We start from the raw sequence: 14864 nt of genomic DNA on the forward strand, positions 1-14864 counted from the left end.
GCTCTGAATACTAGAATTTCGGAATTAGAAACAACCTTAAGGATTTGGGGGGACTAGTGAGCCTCAAACAATTTGTCCTGGTTAAAATGTAGATCTTTTTGCTTTTCCCTAATCTGTTCATTCAGAATTTCTTGAAGGTAGAATCCAGCAATCTGTATTTTTTTTTTTTAACAGTTTAGCAGATTATTCTGGTGCTGTACCAGGTCTGGGGAACAGTGGCCACATTGATCAAACCTCCCACACGAGATGTGTATGAGAATCCTATGGGACAACCCCCTCTTTGTTCTGAGCTTGCACTCCTGTAAGTGCAGCTTGAGATGGCATTAGCATTTTTCATGGCAAATTGTAGTGGGGAATCTTCACTGAGTTTGAAGTCAGCAAATATTCTCAAGTCCTTTACTCATGAACCACTGTCATATTTATTCTAGAAACTCTAAAAGCACAACACAGGGATGAGACTTAAAAAACTGGCAGCGTAATGTGAGCCTTGTTAGTTTGTTCTGCCCTCTTTTCTCATGTCCGTCTTTCCTTGTGAAAATCAATGGTGTTTCCTTCTCATCATGGGTATCAAATTGTAACACAAATAGAAAGTAAGCCTCATCCTATAGCATGGTTCATATGTCGATTCAGTTCAAACGATATTTAATGAACAAATAATTCAGCAAATTATTTAAATGCTAGGTACTTAGTGTATAAATATACAACTGAAACACAAGATAGCATTGAAATTCACCACAAGAGAGGTACGAAGTGTTATGAATGCTCAACGAAGGCATGTTCTTAAGGATGGGCTAAGGATAAAGAAGGACCTTTGTAGGAGAGATCCCATTTGAGCTGGAGTTTAAAATACCATCAGCATAGATGGGCTAAAGAAGGCATTTCATATATGGAAAAACTTGTAAATCAAGTAATGAATGTAAGAAGTATGTGTGCTGAGAGTGGGGGTGGTCATAGCATCATGAATTGTAAGGGGAAAAAAAAAATGCTGGTTAAGGCTAGTGCATGGAGGACCTTCTAGTTAAAGAATTTAGATTTCATTTTCCAGAACTGGAGAGTCTTTAAAGGTCCTGGAGCAGAGGAGTGGCCATGTGGGACGGGCTGAAGCTAGGGGAGATTGGAGTCAGGGGTTCCTGTTGAGAGGTAAGAGGTAATAAAATATTTACAAAAAATCCAAACAGCTGGAAACAACCTGTATTGTTTCTGATGGCTGCTTAACAAATCACCACAAATCTCATGGCTTAAAACCACAGCTTTTATACTCTTGCATTTCTGGCGGTCAGAAATAAAAAATCTGAGGCACCTGGGTGGCTCAGTTGGTTGAGCACCTGACTTGATTTCGGCACAGGTCATGATCTCGGGGGATCCAGCCCTACATCACGTTCCATACTCAGCACAGAGTCTGCTTGGAATTCTCTCTCTTCCTCTCCTTCTCCTCCTCCTCCTCCTCCTCTTCTCTCTCTGAAATAATTAATTAATTAATTAATTAATTAATTCTTTTTTAAAAAGTCCAAAATCTGTTCCACTGGACCAAAATCAAGGTGGTTCTAGGGGACAATTAGTTTCCTTGTCTTTTCTAGCTCCTACAGCTGCATTCCTTGGATTCCTTGGCTCTTGGCCCCTTCTGAAACAAGCATGTTACTTTTGTAATTAAAATAAAGAGGAGAGAAGCCAAGAGGGACAGAAGTAAGGCAGTGAGGATGAAAGGGAGGGACTGCTGTGAGCTGAATTGCAGGGGTCGAGTCTCCAAGATGAGCCAACCAGTGAGATATCAGGAGTGATGGTGAATGAAAGAGCACTCCCAGGCTTGCAGCCTGGGTGATAGAGAATGACCAGGTTGCCAGCAGCCATCTGGGCAGGAGGAGCTAGTTTGGGGAAGGTGAGATTTCTTTCAGATAGGTATGTCCTTCTAGGCAAGCCCCCTAGTACTTGGCTTTTATGCTGTGTGACATGAAACTTCCAGAATTTCCATCTAATCAGTCACTAGGGGGAAATTTTCTTTTAAAGAACCAAGATCCTTCAGCGGTTCTGAATTTCCACTTCAAAGACTCCTCTGTTTCAGCATTCACAGAGCCCTAACCTTGGAGCCTGGCTCTAATGAGATGTGGCAGTGCCTTTGCTCTGGCTGCTCGTCAGCCTTGGCAGCACTGAGCTAGATCGCCTGGGAAGTTCTGCTGGAGTTCTACTCAGAGTTGAAGGGAGGAAGGAATGGCTGGCAGTGGTCTACTGGGACTAGACACAGTATTTTTCCTACTGCCAGATGGACGGCTTCTACTCTGCCCCTCTCTAGTCCCAGGCCAGGCTGGAACCTCCTGTCCCACCTCCTATGGTTTCTCTTGCAGCAACAATAGTGGAGGAAGCAAGTGATTGGTATGGTTCAGAACACGTCCCCCTAAAATGTGCCACTTTGGCAAGTGGACTACTCTGAGCTGAAGGCAATCAAGATCCAACAGATTCAAGAAAAAATTTACCTCTCTTTCAACTACCTAACAAATTTAGAGTCCCAGTCCAGGAAGAGAACTATCACCAGAGATAACTACAAAGAATGTGAGCTAGGTGTGGTAAGTTTGGGTCAAATTCTTCTCTGTGTCTCACTGTCTGTGTGGCATGGCAAATATTTGTTTACCGAATGTGTGCTCTTCTCATCTTCCTGTGAATTCTCTTCCTCCTCTTTGCTTTGAAGTCCCAGACGCCTACCCATTTCTCCTTAGCTCAGAACGGCATGTAAGCATCAATTACCTGACTGCCTCTGGGTCTCATTTTCTTAGGGAACCCTCATACAAATGTAATTCAATTTGTTTTTCTCCTGTTAATCTATCATATGTTAATTTGATTATCAGACCAGCCAAAGAACTAAGAAGGGTAGAGGAGAATTTTTTCCTCCCCTCTAGAGTCAAAACAGGCTGGAGAGAGGCCCAGGAGGGGAGTGAGAGCAGAGGGTAGGGAGCCTGTATGGGCAGAGTGCCCATTTCTGATCTCAGTGGAAAATATTTTTGCAAAAAAAATCCTAGACTGAAAAGCAAGAGACCAGATCCTTCCACAGTTATTAGCTCTGCACAAGTAACCTGCGAAAGCCTTTCTTTCTCTGGACTTCCATTGGATTGGATTCTCCACACTCCCTCTAAGTCCAGTATTCTGGATGATGATTGGAGTTCCTCTGGAGATTAAAAGATAAACATTTATGGTCTCTTCTCAAAGTGTACTTTGGTTTGCAGGTATATAGTAGATTGAAGAATGGCCTCTAACTAACCCTGGAACCTATAGAAAAAGGCTTTTTGCACATGTAATTAAGGATCTTGAGAAGAGTGAAGGAGATTACCATGGATTATCCAGGTGGACCCTAAGTGCTGTCCTAAATGTCTTTCTTCACAAGAGAGAAACAGAGGGAAATTTCATGCACACCACACATGCACACACACACAGGAGAGGGTGGTGTGAAGATGAAGTAGGGAGGGGTTCACACATGTTGGCCCTGAAATTAGAGTGATGCGGCCACAAGCCAAAGAATGCTACTAGAAGCTGGAAGAGACCAAGAACAATGATTTTGTTTTTTCAGCCAGTGATACTGATTTTAGACTTCTGGCCTCCAGAACTGTGAAAGGACAGATGTCTGGTGTTTTAAACCTCCACGTTTGTGGTGATTTGTTACAGTGGCCACAGGAAACCAATCTAAGGTCAAGGCCACGTTGAGCCTGTGTGTCCTAGAGAAGCACTCATTATGACCTTGGTAGGTCCTGACTCACCCTGCACGTTGCCAGGCTAGCCATGGGTGGGACTCCTCTAATGAAAGGTTTCTCCTCCTGCCCACCATCATAGAAAAAGCAATGAGAAAAGAATCAAAAGACCAGCGTGGTTTTGAAGTCACTCCATTTATCTGAACAATTGTTTCCCCAATCTGATGAAAGAAGGAACCAAATTTCATTTCTCTTTGTCCCTACGTGGCTAGAATCGTGCTAGGCACATCCATGGCACACACTCAGTGTTTGCTGACTGAATAACATGGTAATAATTATTTTCTTCCCTGCTCCCTTCACAGGGTTGTTTACTGAGGGGCTGTAAATGTATTTTGAAAGTTGCAATGCGGTAAACAAAAGTTAGGTATCATTAGCTGAGAGATGGATGTCTCTCTGAACTACATTACTTGGAATGAGCAAGTTACGGTTGGGACCAGGCTGGCCAGAAGCCCCATTTCCTACACACAACCAGAGAGAGAAAAAAAGGTGCTCGGGGCCTAGGCAGAATTGGAACCCAGAGGCTGTTTCTGTGAAGGCAAGGAGAACGTCTCTTCCATGGGCTGAGCAGTAGTGGAGACTGCGTTTGAATCTGCCAAATCGCTCTCATCCCTGTAGATGGTGGGAATGGGAAGACAAGAATCTGAGGAACTGTGTTTATAGGACAGGCCAAGTTTGGAAGGATGCGGGCACATGCGCTATGATATGAAATAGATCTGGTCTTCGTCCCATGTTCCTAGCACAGAGCTTTAAAAATCTTTGAATTTTTTGAGTGATAGGAGTGCATTTTGTTACTTCCAAGGAGCTCCTTTTGCACACATCTGACTTTATGCTCATGGGGTGATGGGGGGGGTGCTTAAGTAGTTTTAAGAAGGGGCTGACCATAGCAGAAAGACCAAGCGTATAATTAGAGGGTTGGGACATTCAGCCCTACCCCCAATCACCAGGGAGGGGAGAGGGCCTGGAGATTGAGTTCAATCACGTGGTCAATGATTTCATTGATCGTGCCTATATCATGAAACCCCAGTAAAGTCTGCACACCAAAGCTCAGGGAGGCTGCCTGGTTAGTGAGCATATTGCTGTACTGGGAGAGAGGTGCACCCCGCTTCCACAGGTCCAGGAGCTCCTGCTCTGGGGGCACCTTCAGACCCCACCCTGGGTCTCACTTCCATGGGCCATTCATTTGTATCCTTTATGAGGAAACAGTGATTGGAAGTATAGCACTTTCCTGGGTTCAGAGAAATTACTGCCTATACTGTCTTCTAGGATTTTGATGGTTTCAAGTCTCACACGTAGGCCCTTAATCCATTTTGAGTTTATTTTTGTGTATGGTGTAAGAAGGTGGCTCTGTTTCATTCTTTTGCATGTAACTGTCCAGTTTTCCCAACACCATTTGTTGAAGAGACTCTTTGTCCCATTGCATTTTCTTGCCTCCTTTGTCAAAGATTAATTGATCATATAATCATAGGTTTATTTCTGGGCTCTCTATTCTGTTCTATTGCTATATGTGTCTGTTTTTATGACAGTACCATACTGTTTTGATTACTATAGCTTTGTAGTATATCTTGGAACCTGGGATTGTGATAATTCCAGTTTTGTTCTTTTTCAAGATTTCTTCAGTTATTTAGTTTTTTTGTGTGGTTTCCTACAAATTTTTGGATGGTTTGTTCTAGCTCTGTGAAAAATACTGGTGGTATTTTGATAGGGATTGCTTTAAATGTATAGATTGCTTTGTGTAATATGGACATTTTAACCATATTTGTTCTTCCAATTCATGAGCATGGGATATCTTTCCATTTGTGTCCCATTCAGTTTCTTTCATCAGTATTTTACGGTTTTCAGAGTACAGATCTTTCACCTCCTTGGTTAAGTTTATTCCTGGTGTTTTCGTTACTTTTTGGTGCAATAGTAAATGGGATTTTTTTCTTAATTTCTCCTGCTTCTTCATTATTAATGTATAGAAATGCAATGGATGTGTATACTGATTTTATATCCTGTGACCTTTCTATATTCATTTATCAGTTCTAGTAGTTTTTTGATGGAGTCTTTAGGGATTTTTATATATATATGTGTGTGTGTATATATATATATATATATATAAAACTATATGATATGATACTATATATATGATACTATATATATATATAGTATCATGTCTTCTGCAAATAGCGAAAGGTTGACTTCTTCCTTACCAATTTGGATACCTTTTATTTCTTCTTGTCTAATTGCTGTGGCTGCGAGTTCCAGTACTATGTTGGATAAAGTGGTGAGAGTGGGCATCCTTATCTTATTCCTGATCTCTCAGGGAAAAACTCTCAGTTTTTCACTATTGAATATGATGTTACTGTGGATTTTTCATCAATGGCCTTTATCATGTTGAGGTGCGTTCCCTGGAAATCTTTTTGTTGAGGGTTTTTATAATGAATGGATGTTGTATTTTGTCTAATGCTTTTTATACATCTATTAAAATGAACATATAGTTTTTATCCTTTCTCTCGTTGATGTGATTTATCACAACTTGTTGATTAATTTATAAATATCGAACCACATTTGCAACCTGGGAATAAATCCCACTTGATCATGGTGAATGAATTTTTTTTTAAAGTATTGTTGGATTCAGTTTGCTATTATTTTGTTGAGGATTCTTGCATCTATGTTCATCAGAGATATTGGCCTGTAGTTCTCTCTTTTTTCTTTTTGTAGTGTTTTTATCTGGTTTTGGTGTCAGGGTAATGCTGGCCTCATAGAAAGATTTGGAAGTTTTCCTTCTTCAATTTTTTGGAATAGTTTGTGAAGAATAGATAGTAACTCTTCTTCAAATGTTTGGTAGAATTCCCCTGTGAAGACATCTAGTCCTGGACTTTTATTTGTTGGAAGTTTTGTGGGTGCTGATTCAACTTCACTGCTGGTGATCGGTCTGTTAAAAATTTTTATTTCTATTTCTTCTGTTTCTTCCTCCATTTTGCGAGGTTATATGTTTCTAGGAATTTGTCCATTTTTTCTCAGTTGTCCAGTTTGTTGGCATGTAATTTTTCAGGATATTCTCTTACAATTCTTTGTATTTCTGTGATGTCAGTTTTTATTTCTCTTTCATCTCTGTTTTTGAGTCCTCTCTCCTTCCCTCTCTCTGTACCTTATTAAAAGATTTTATTTATTTATTTTTATTTATTTGCTTGGGGAGGTGGGGAGAGCATGAGCTGAAGGAGAGGGACAAGCAGACTTCCCATTGAGCGTGGAGCCTGAAGCAGGGCTTGATCCCACAACTCCAAGATCAGGACCTGAGCCGAAACTGAGAGTTGGTCACTCAACTGACTGAGCCACCCAGGCAACCCTCTCTCTCTCTCTCTCTTTTTATGAGTCTGGCTAAAGATTTATCAATTTTGTTGATCTTTTTAAAGAATTGGGAACTTTGTCTTTTAACTTGTGAGACTTGATGCTAATTCCAGGTAGTTTGTATCAGAATTAAATTGGGTGGGGGAGCAGGACGTAGAGTTGGTGTCAGAATCAGTGTTCAGTAGCCACCTCTTTGGGCTTCTCCGTATGAAAGTCAGCGGCAGAGGAAACAGCCATTGCATCTGTTTGGCCAGGCAGAAAGCAATATGGCAGCGCGGCCACTCACGGGACTTCAGCCCTGCAGGTTCGACTACCACTTCTGCCACTCGTCTTGAGCAACACTTCAACCAACGTCCCTGGGACCCTCACCTACAACCTGAGACAACCTGGCTACACTTCAGAGTCACCTGAGAAGATTTAAAAATGCAGTCTCCCAGCCCTACTCTTCAGAATCAGAATCTGACGAGTGGGAGGAGGGGATCAGTGTTCGTTAAAAGCTCCCCTAAGTGATCCTGTTGCAATGAGGGAGGAAGGAAGGAAGGGAAGAATGGCCTGAACCTCATTACAAATCTACTGAATTTGACTTTTGTGTAGAGGGATCTAGAAAATAGTATTTTAAAGAAGTGCTCCATGTGATTCTTAGCATCACAGGTGCTTTGGGCATAAGACCTACAGCAGGGGTCCCGAGAGTGGGATCCCAGGATCAGATGACTAGCATCGTTCCTGACTTTGACATACTCCGTTTGAATACCTTTGACCTAAAGGGTCTCTAAGTCCAGCCAGCACTAACAATTTCAGTCTAAATTTTGCATGGGCAGTGGTAGTCCAGATTTCCTATGGACTCAAAAATAAATAAGACCCGAAGGTCAATCCTGAGACCTCGTTCTCAAGGAAACTGACTGGGCATGCTGGCCCCAAGCCAAAAGTCAGGATGGCGTCCCCTTCCACTACTAATTGCAAAAGAAGCAATTTTCCAGAGTCTACGGTCTTCATGGGACCTCCTCGCTTGCAGACGATGCTTGGGCACTATTTTCTCCTCTAGACAGGTAAGAATATTTGCAGGCTTCTGTGATTTAAGTCTTGGAGGCTCTTTAAAGCCCATAGACTCATGTTACTGAATGGAGTAGAGCACCTCATCTAATCCCATCTTACCAGTCAAGAAATGCAGCGACCCGGAGCTGATCAGTAACTTTTCCAATAACAGAGATAGTAACACAGTCGTTTGTGAAAAAGCTGGACTCAGACCTTCAGACTCATTTCACTGCCCCACACTGCTCCAGCTTGGAAGTCACAGGTGCCTGGACTTCTAAACCCCAAGACTGCAACCCCAGTATAGCTTCCAAGGCCATTCATGCACATTCAGGGAATTCAGGGTCTCCAAGAATGGGTGGATTTGGATTCCTGTTGGCACAGTGGAAGTAAACAAGGCGAACAGGGAGAAAACTTTTTTTTTAGGCAGAGTTACAAGCTACATTAATGACAGCTCCTGCTACAGAGGCGCCACCACATACTGGGTATTTCTTTTCCTCAAAACAAGTCTGTAAAAGGGGTACAATTATCCCAATTTCACCAGAGAAGATATGATGCACAAAGACGCCAAGGACATAATCAAGTCCAAACCGTGGACAGAGTGGAGGTAGGATTAAGACCCTCAACTCCGAATCCTGTGCTCTTTCCATGAAGCCATACTTCTTTCCAGGGAGTTGCTTGTGAATGGGTGGTGTGACTTCTTTCTCTCTCTGAATCAGTGGATCCTAACCTTGACTGCTGGTTAAAACGGGGAGGAGCTGTAAGACATGCTTATAGCTCTTGCCCTCCCTCCCACTCCCATGATGTCAGGACCTCTGGGCGTGGAACCAGGATGCCGGTGATTTTTTAAAGCTCTGCAGGTAATGCTAATGTGAAGACAAGGATGAAACCGCTTTTCTGAATGTCTCATTTGCTTCAAAATCATTTAGTTAACGAGGGATAGATCCTGTTCTTTCGGCAAGCGGTAGTAATTCCATTAATTAAATTACTAAAACCTATGATCGGACGTATTTAGAAGTGAGAGAGAAGAAATGAAGGAAAAGTAGAGAGTGCAGTTTTTGGTTAATGGTTTATTCGTGGACACGCCCACAGGACTGTTGCCGAGGACAGACATGGCAGCTCATCTTGGGGAAACAACCCCCCCCCAAGATTCCCTGAAGCACAGTGGGTTATCTGGGTGTTTGAAAATATACATATTTTTTAAAGTAATCAAAGCAAATTGAAAGTTAATTATTCTGAACATTATTTTACCAAGAGAAAGCTCTCTTTAAATTTAACAAGCATTTTGTATGTAGCAGACAATAATGTCATGGCAAGTCCTCGGGGCTTATCCAAAGACTTTTTAATTAACAGCACATTCATTAAGGTTAAAAATAGATCTTTAAGAGAGGGCTTTCTTTAAGGAAATCTATACTTCCCACTCTTTAATTAAAGCTTTTTGGAATGAGACATGGTCCCAGAAATTCTAGTCCCTTCAGCCTGATTCTCTAACAGCTTATTCCAAAGGGACAGTTCTCTAGTTTGGGGGACGAAGGCGGGCAGTGACGTGCGACAGAAAGGCTCCACCTCACCGAATCAAAGGTCCCCCAACCTCCTTCACTTCGACAACACATTGAAGGGATGGCAAAACCCAGTGGCGAACTGCATCCCCAGAAGATTGCCATCTACTTTTTATTTTTTATTTATTTTTAAAAGATTTTATTTATTTTTGTGAGAGAGAGAGAGAACACAAGCAGGAGCAGGGGGAGAGGGACAGGGAGAGGCAGCAGCAGGCTCCTTGCTGAGCAAGGAGTCCAATGTGGGGCTCGATCCCAGGGTCCTGGGATCATAACCAGAGCCAAAGGCAGACGCTTAAACTATTGAGCCATCCAGGTGCCCAGAAGATTGCCATCTAACCAAAAAGTGGTTTGTAGATATACATGTTTACAGTTTTTTTCTCCCCCCAATTTTTTTGTACCTTATTTACTTTGACATTTATTTAGTATTGAAATTATAGGGGGGTGCCTGGGTGGCTCAGTTGGTTAAGTATTGAAATTATAGTAATAGGATTTTTTATGGAGTAATTTTTCTTCAATAAAAACTTCTCGTTTCTGGACAACCCCCCCCCCAACTCTTCAGTTCAAAACTCTGTAATTCAGAGAGAAACATACCAAAAAAGATCTTTGAGATAGACATAAGCTACTAGAATTTCTTAGCCTGGAGGGAACTGGCTTCAAAGTAACCCTTTAATTGTCTCAATGTGTACAAAGATTGCTCTGTGGAAGATGGTAACCAGCTATTTTGCACATTCGCTGAGAAAAGAACAAAGGAAGCCTAGTTAAATTGCTACAGGAGAGATTTAGAGGGATCGATATAAAGGGGACTTTCACTACTGAAACAGGTAAAAGAGCAAGAGCCCTCTTCTCTAAAGCTTTAAAGGAAAAAAACAAAAAACAAAAAACATACTTCCTTGTACCGACTGACATTAGATATTCTTGAGGGTAAGAGAATTAGTTAAGACCTTTCCACTGTACAGCGACAGAAACACAACAACTAGCTCTTTATAAAAGACAAAATCTCTGGCTCATATAAATGAAAGTCCAAAGGGTGGACTGCACGCATGGCTTGATTCAGGGGTTGGAACAATAAGATGAGAACTTTGTCTCTTTCCATCTCTCACTCGGTTTGGTTTTATTGTCTGAAAGACTTTCTCCTTGTGACAGCAAGATGGCTGGAGGTAGCTTTGAGCTTACGCTGCCCTTAAAGCTTCTCTCCAAATATCCACATCAAGGAAAGATCCTGATTAGCCCCGAGTCAGCCCCTGAACCACTCACTGGTCCCAAAATAATCTAATCAGTTGGACTTGGTTGTGCACCTGTCCCCATGGCAGTGGCAGTGAGAACTCCCAACTGGAAGAACCACAGATCATATGAAGAACAGAAAAGAGAGTTCCAGAAGGAAAAAAGGAAAGATGGACGGAAAAATACCATGGCTGCTACAGAGGACACATCAGGGCAGAATTCCCTTTATTCACCTGCAATCACATGATGACAACTGTAAGCTAAGATTGTTAGAGATTACACTGCTTTCCCAAACCCCAAAGCTAAATACTAACCTTTTTTTAGCTGAACCTTAAGCTTGGGGTATCTTTTTCATTATTTTTGTGTTCTGGTTTTATTTTTGGTGGGGGATGGGAGTGAGGCAAAAAAATAAGCTACCGATAAAACTAGTTAAGATAGGAAACCATGTAACTTTTCCCCATCTTTGGGTGACTACTAATCCGTCTGAACTTGATTTGGATGAGCCCATTGGCCACAACCCTCCACTGGAAATTTCCTATTGGCCTTTTCTATTCTTGATATTTCCCTCCACCTATCACCATGTTACAGGGACCAGATAACCGTAAACCAGTGGGACCCTGGCTACCTTTCTTAGACTCTAGGCCAAAAGTCTTCCCTGGATCCAGAGGAAAATCTGAAGCCCTTAGAGGATTGATAGCAGTCTTGCTCCCAGGACCCAGAGAAGATAATCACAATTATTGACAGTACACTGGCCAAAGTTTGGGTTGTTTGGTCATAACTACCATGTTGTGTATCATTCAGTGGTCTGAGAAGACACAGAACTCATCTCAGGTGGTTCAAAGAGATTTTAAGAAGAACTATCTACAAATGTGTAGCCAGGATTAAGGGGGGAGAAACAGAATGAAGATATTCAGAAACTAGTGATTTGGAAGCCACTTGCCACCCCTAAGGCCAGAGAGACAAGGAGGAAATGGAGTTGCTAGAGCCCATGAGACCTGAAGTTGGCAACAGGGTCCATCATTTGGTAAGAACCAAGGGGATGGAGGCCATGGTCCATTTCCCCCTCTGGTACCCTGCCGCTGTCTCCCTGGACCAACCCACCTGGAAGCCAGTCTGCAAGGGGCGCTAGGGTTGCAGTCCCCAGGGGCTAGTGTCCCAGGGCATGGAGCGAGGCAAAGAAGAGAGAAAATGGACCGGGAAAGAAGCAAGGGTTGGGTAGAATAGTCATACACTGTGGGGGCTGCCAGCAGACCCATCTCCCCGCAAAGTCCAAACCTCATCTTCCTCATTTTTAGGATCTGTCCTTCCAGCATCAGCAAAGAGAAGACCAAATCTGCATCTCTCTTCTGTGCATGTGTGTGTGAGTGTGTGAGTATGTGTGAGTGTGGGATGGTGGTGTCAGACTCAAAAATCACACTGAGCTTGAACCCGAGCTCTGCAACTTGCTAGCTATATGATTTTGAACAAGTTATCAAACCTCATTGTGCATTGGTTTCCTCATTTATAAAGTGAGGATAATAATAGTACCTACTTCGGGGCGCCTGGGTGGCACAGAGGTTAAGCGCCTGCCTTCGGCTCAGGGCGTGATCCCGGCGTTATGGGATCAAGCCCCACATCAGGCTCTTCTGCTATGAGCCTGCTTCTTCCTCTCCCACTCCCCCTGCTTGTGTTCCCTCTCTCGCTGGCTGTCTCTATCTCTGTCGAATAAATAAATAAAATTTAAAAAAAAAATAATAGTACCTACTTCAAAAGGTTTCTGTGCTAAATAAATGAGATAATCCATGCAAAGTGCTTAAAGTAGTGCATGGCACAGAGAAGACACTCAGTGGGACCTGGTCCCTTCTGAGCTACTCATTAAAAAAAAAAAAAAGATTATTTATTTATTTATGAGAGAGAGAGAGTGAGCAAGCAGGGGGAGGAGCAGAGGGAAAGGGACAAGCAGACTCCATCCTTAGAGTGGAGCCCAATGCGGAGCTTAATCTCACCACCTGAGCCAAAACCAAGAGTCAGACGCTTAACAACTGAGTCACCCCAGGTGCCCCATGAGGTACTCTTGAACAAAGAGGTTCACCCATCTCCCAAGAGCAGGCAATCTGGGGGGGTCACACCACCCTCCATCAAACGTAGAGGGAAGACTGTTTGGAAGTTGTTAGGGGTCCTCATCACAAGGAAAAAAACATTGTTTTCTTTCCTCTTTTTTTCTTTTTGTATCTCTTTGAAATGATGGCTGTTAACTAAATGTAATCATAATTATTTCACAATATATATATAAATCAAATCATTGTACCGTACACCTTAAAGCTATACAGTGCTGTATGTCAATTCCATCTTCATAAAACTGAAAAACAATGTAGAGGGAAGACAGACAAGCATCCCTCAAAACTGCAAAGACACAGCCTGCTAAGAATTCATGGAACCCACGTCTCACGGGAAGGCAGTAATGTTGGCATCAGGGTTTCCCCAAACAAGAGGCAGGTGATTGCTTCAGAGACATGTGACCGAGGGGCCCATTCTGGTTAGTTCTTCAAAGAAAGAATGCTTTGCAAATAACAGAAAATTACTAGCAATGTTAAAATGATATTTTTCCAACTTCAAAAAACAAAACCAAACAAAATGCCTTAGTCCGCTTGGGCTGCTATAACAGAATCTCACAGGCTAAGTGGTTTACACAACACAAGTTCATCTTCCCACAGTTTTGAGGGCTAGAAGTCCCAGGTCAGGTCCAGCTGGGTCTGTTTCAGGTGAGAGCTCTCTTCCTGGCTTGCAGACGGCTGCCCGTTCACTGTGCATTCACGTGGCCTTTCCCCAGAGTGCGTGGGAAGAGAGAGTTCCCTCTTCCTCTTCCTATAAGTACACCAGTTCCACCGGATGAGGACCCAACCCAGATGACCTCACTTAACCCTAATTACTTCCTAAAATTAATTACCTCCTCCATCTTCAAATGCAATCACACTGGGGTTAGGGCTTCAGTTTATAAATCTGGGAGGACACCATTCAGTTCACAGCACAAAATGAAATAAAACTGTGGTCCCACAGGTCATCGAGTTACCAAGATTTTCAGCCCACTTCCAAATATTTCTGGCTACCCAAATAGCCTCATTAAAAGCCAAGAATGCTATGCTATAGGACAATGGCCCCACTCACAAGCATTTCTCCAACAGAAATGTGCCCATCTATTCACCAAACAATATGTGAAAGAGTTCATAGCCCCAAACAGAAAAGAGCGTAAATACCCGTTTACTGCAGAATGGATAAACAAGTGCGAGTATATTCATACAGCAGACGAGTGCACTGCAGCGAAAATGAGCAACATAGGCACCTGGCTGGCTCAGTTGGTAGAGCATGTGAGTCTTCATCTCGGGGTTGTAAGTTTGAGCCCACCACGTTGGGTGTAGAGATTACTCAAAAGAAGAAAAATCTTAAAAAACAAAACAAAAAATGAACAGCATAGCTAACTGCTACAAACCTAATGGAAGAAAGCAAGACTCAGCAAAGTATATGTTCTGTGATTCTATTAATGTCAAGCTCAATATTAGGCAAAACTAGGGTCTAGAAGTCAGGAGAGTGGTTACCCTTGGGAGAAGGGGGTAAGGACTGGAAAAGGTCATGAAGGAGCGGGCTGTGGGATTCTAGCTGTGCTCTGATGTTCCATGTCTTGGTCTGAATGCTGGTGACACGGGTGTGCTCATGTTGTGAAAATTCAGTGTGCTCTGGACATACGGTCTACACGTACTTTTCTGTATGTATGTTAGACTTCAGTGAAGACCACATCCAGGCACATGCAGTTTTCCCTGTCCTCTGCGGGCGCCCACTGTCCCTATCTGCTGTGTGCTTTTGCAGGACCAGAGCAAGAGGTCTGGAGGGCGAGGAGGGCACGAAGAGAACGGCTGGGCACGCCTGGCTGGCTCAGTCAGAAGAGCATGTGACTCGATCTTGGAGTCGTGAGTTAGAGCCCCACGTTATGGGTAGAGGTTACTCAAAATAAACAACTAAA

The sequence above is a fragment of the Ailuropoda melanoleuca genome, chromosome 18 (genome assembly GCF_002007445.2).
Source record: "Ailuropoda melanoleuca isolate Jingjing chromosome 18, ASM200744v2, whole genome shotgun sequence".
Classification (NCBI taxonomy): Eukaryota; Metazoa; Chordata; class Mammalia; order Carnivora; family Ursidae; genus Ailuropoda; species Ailuropoda melanoleuca.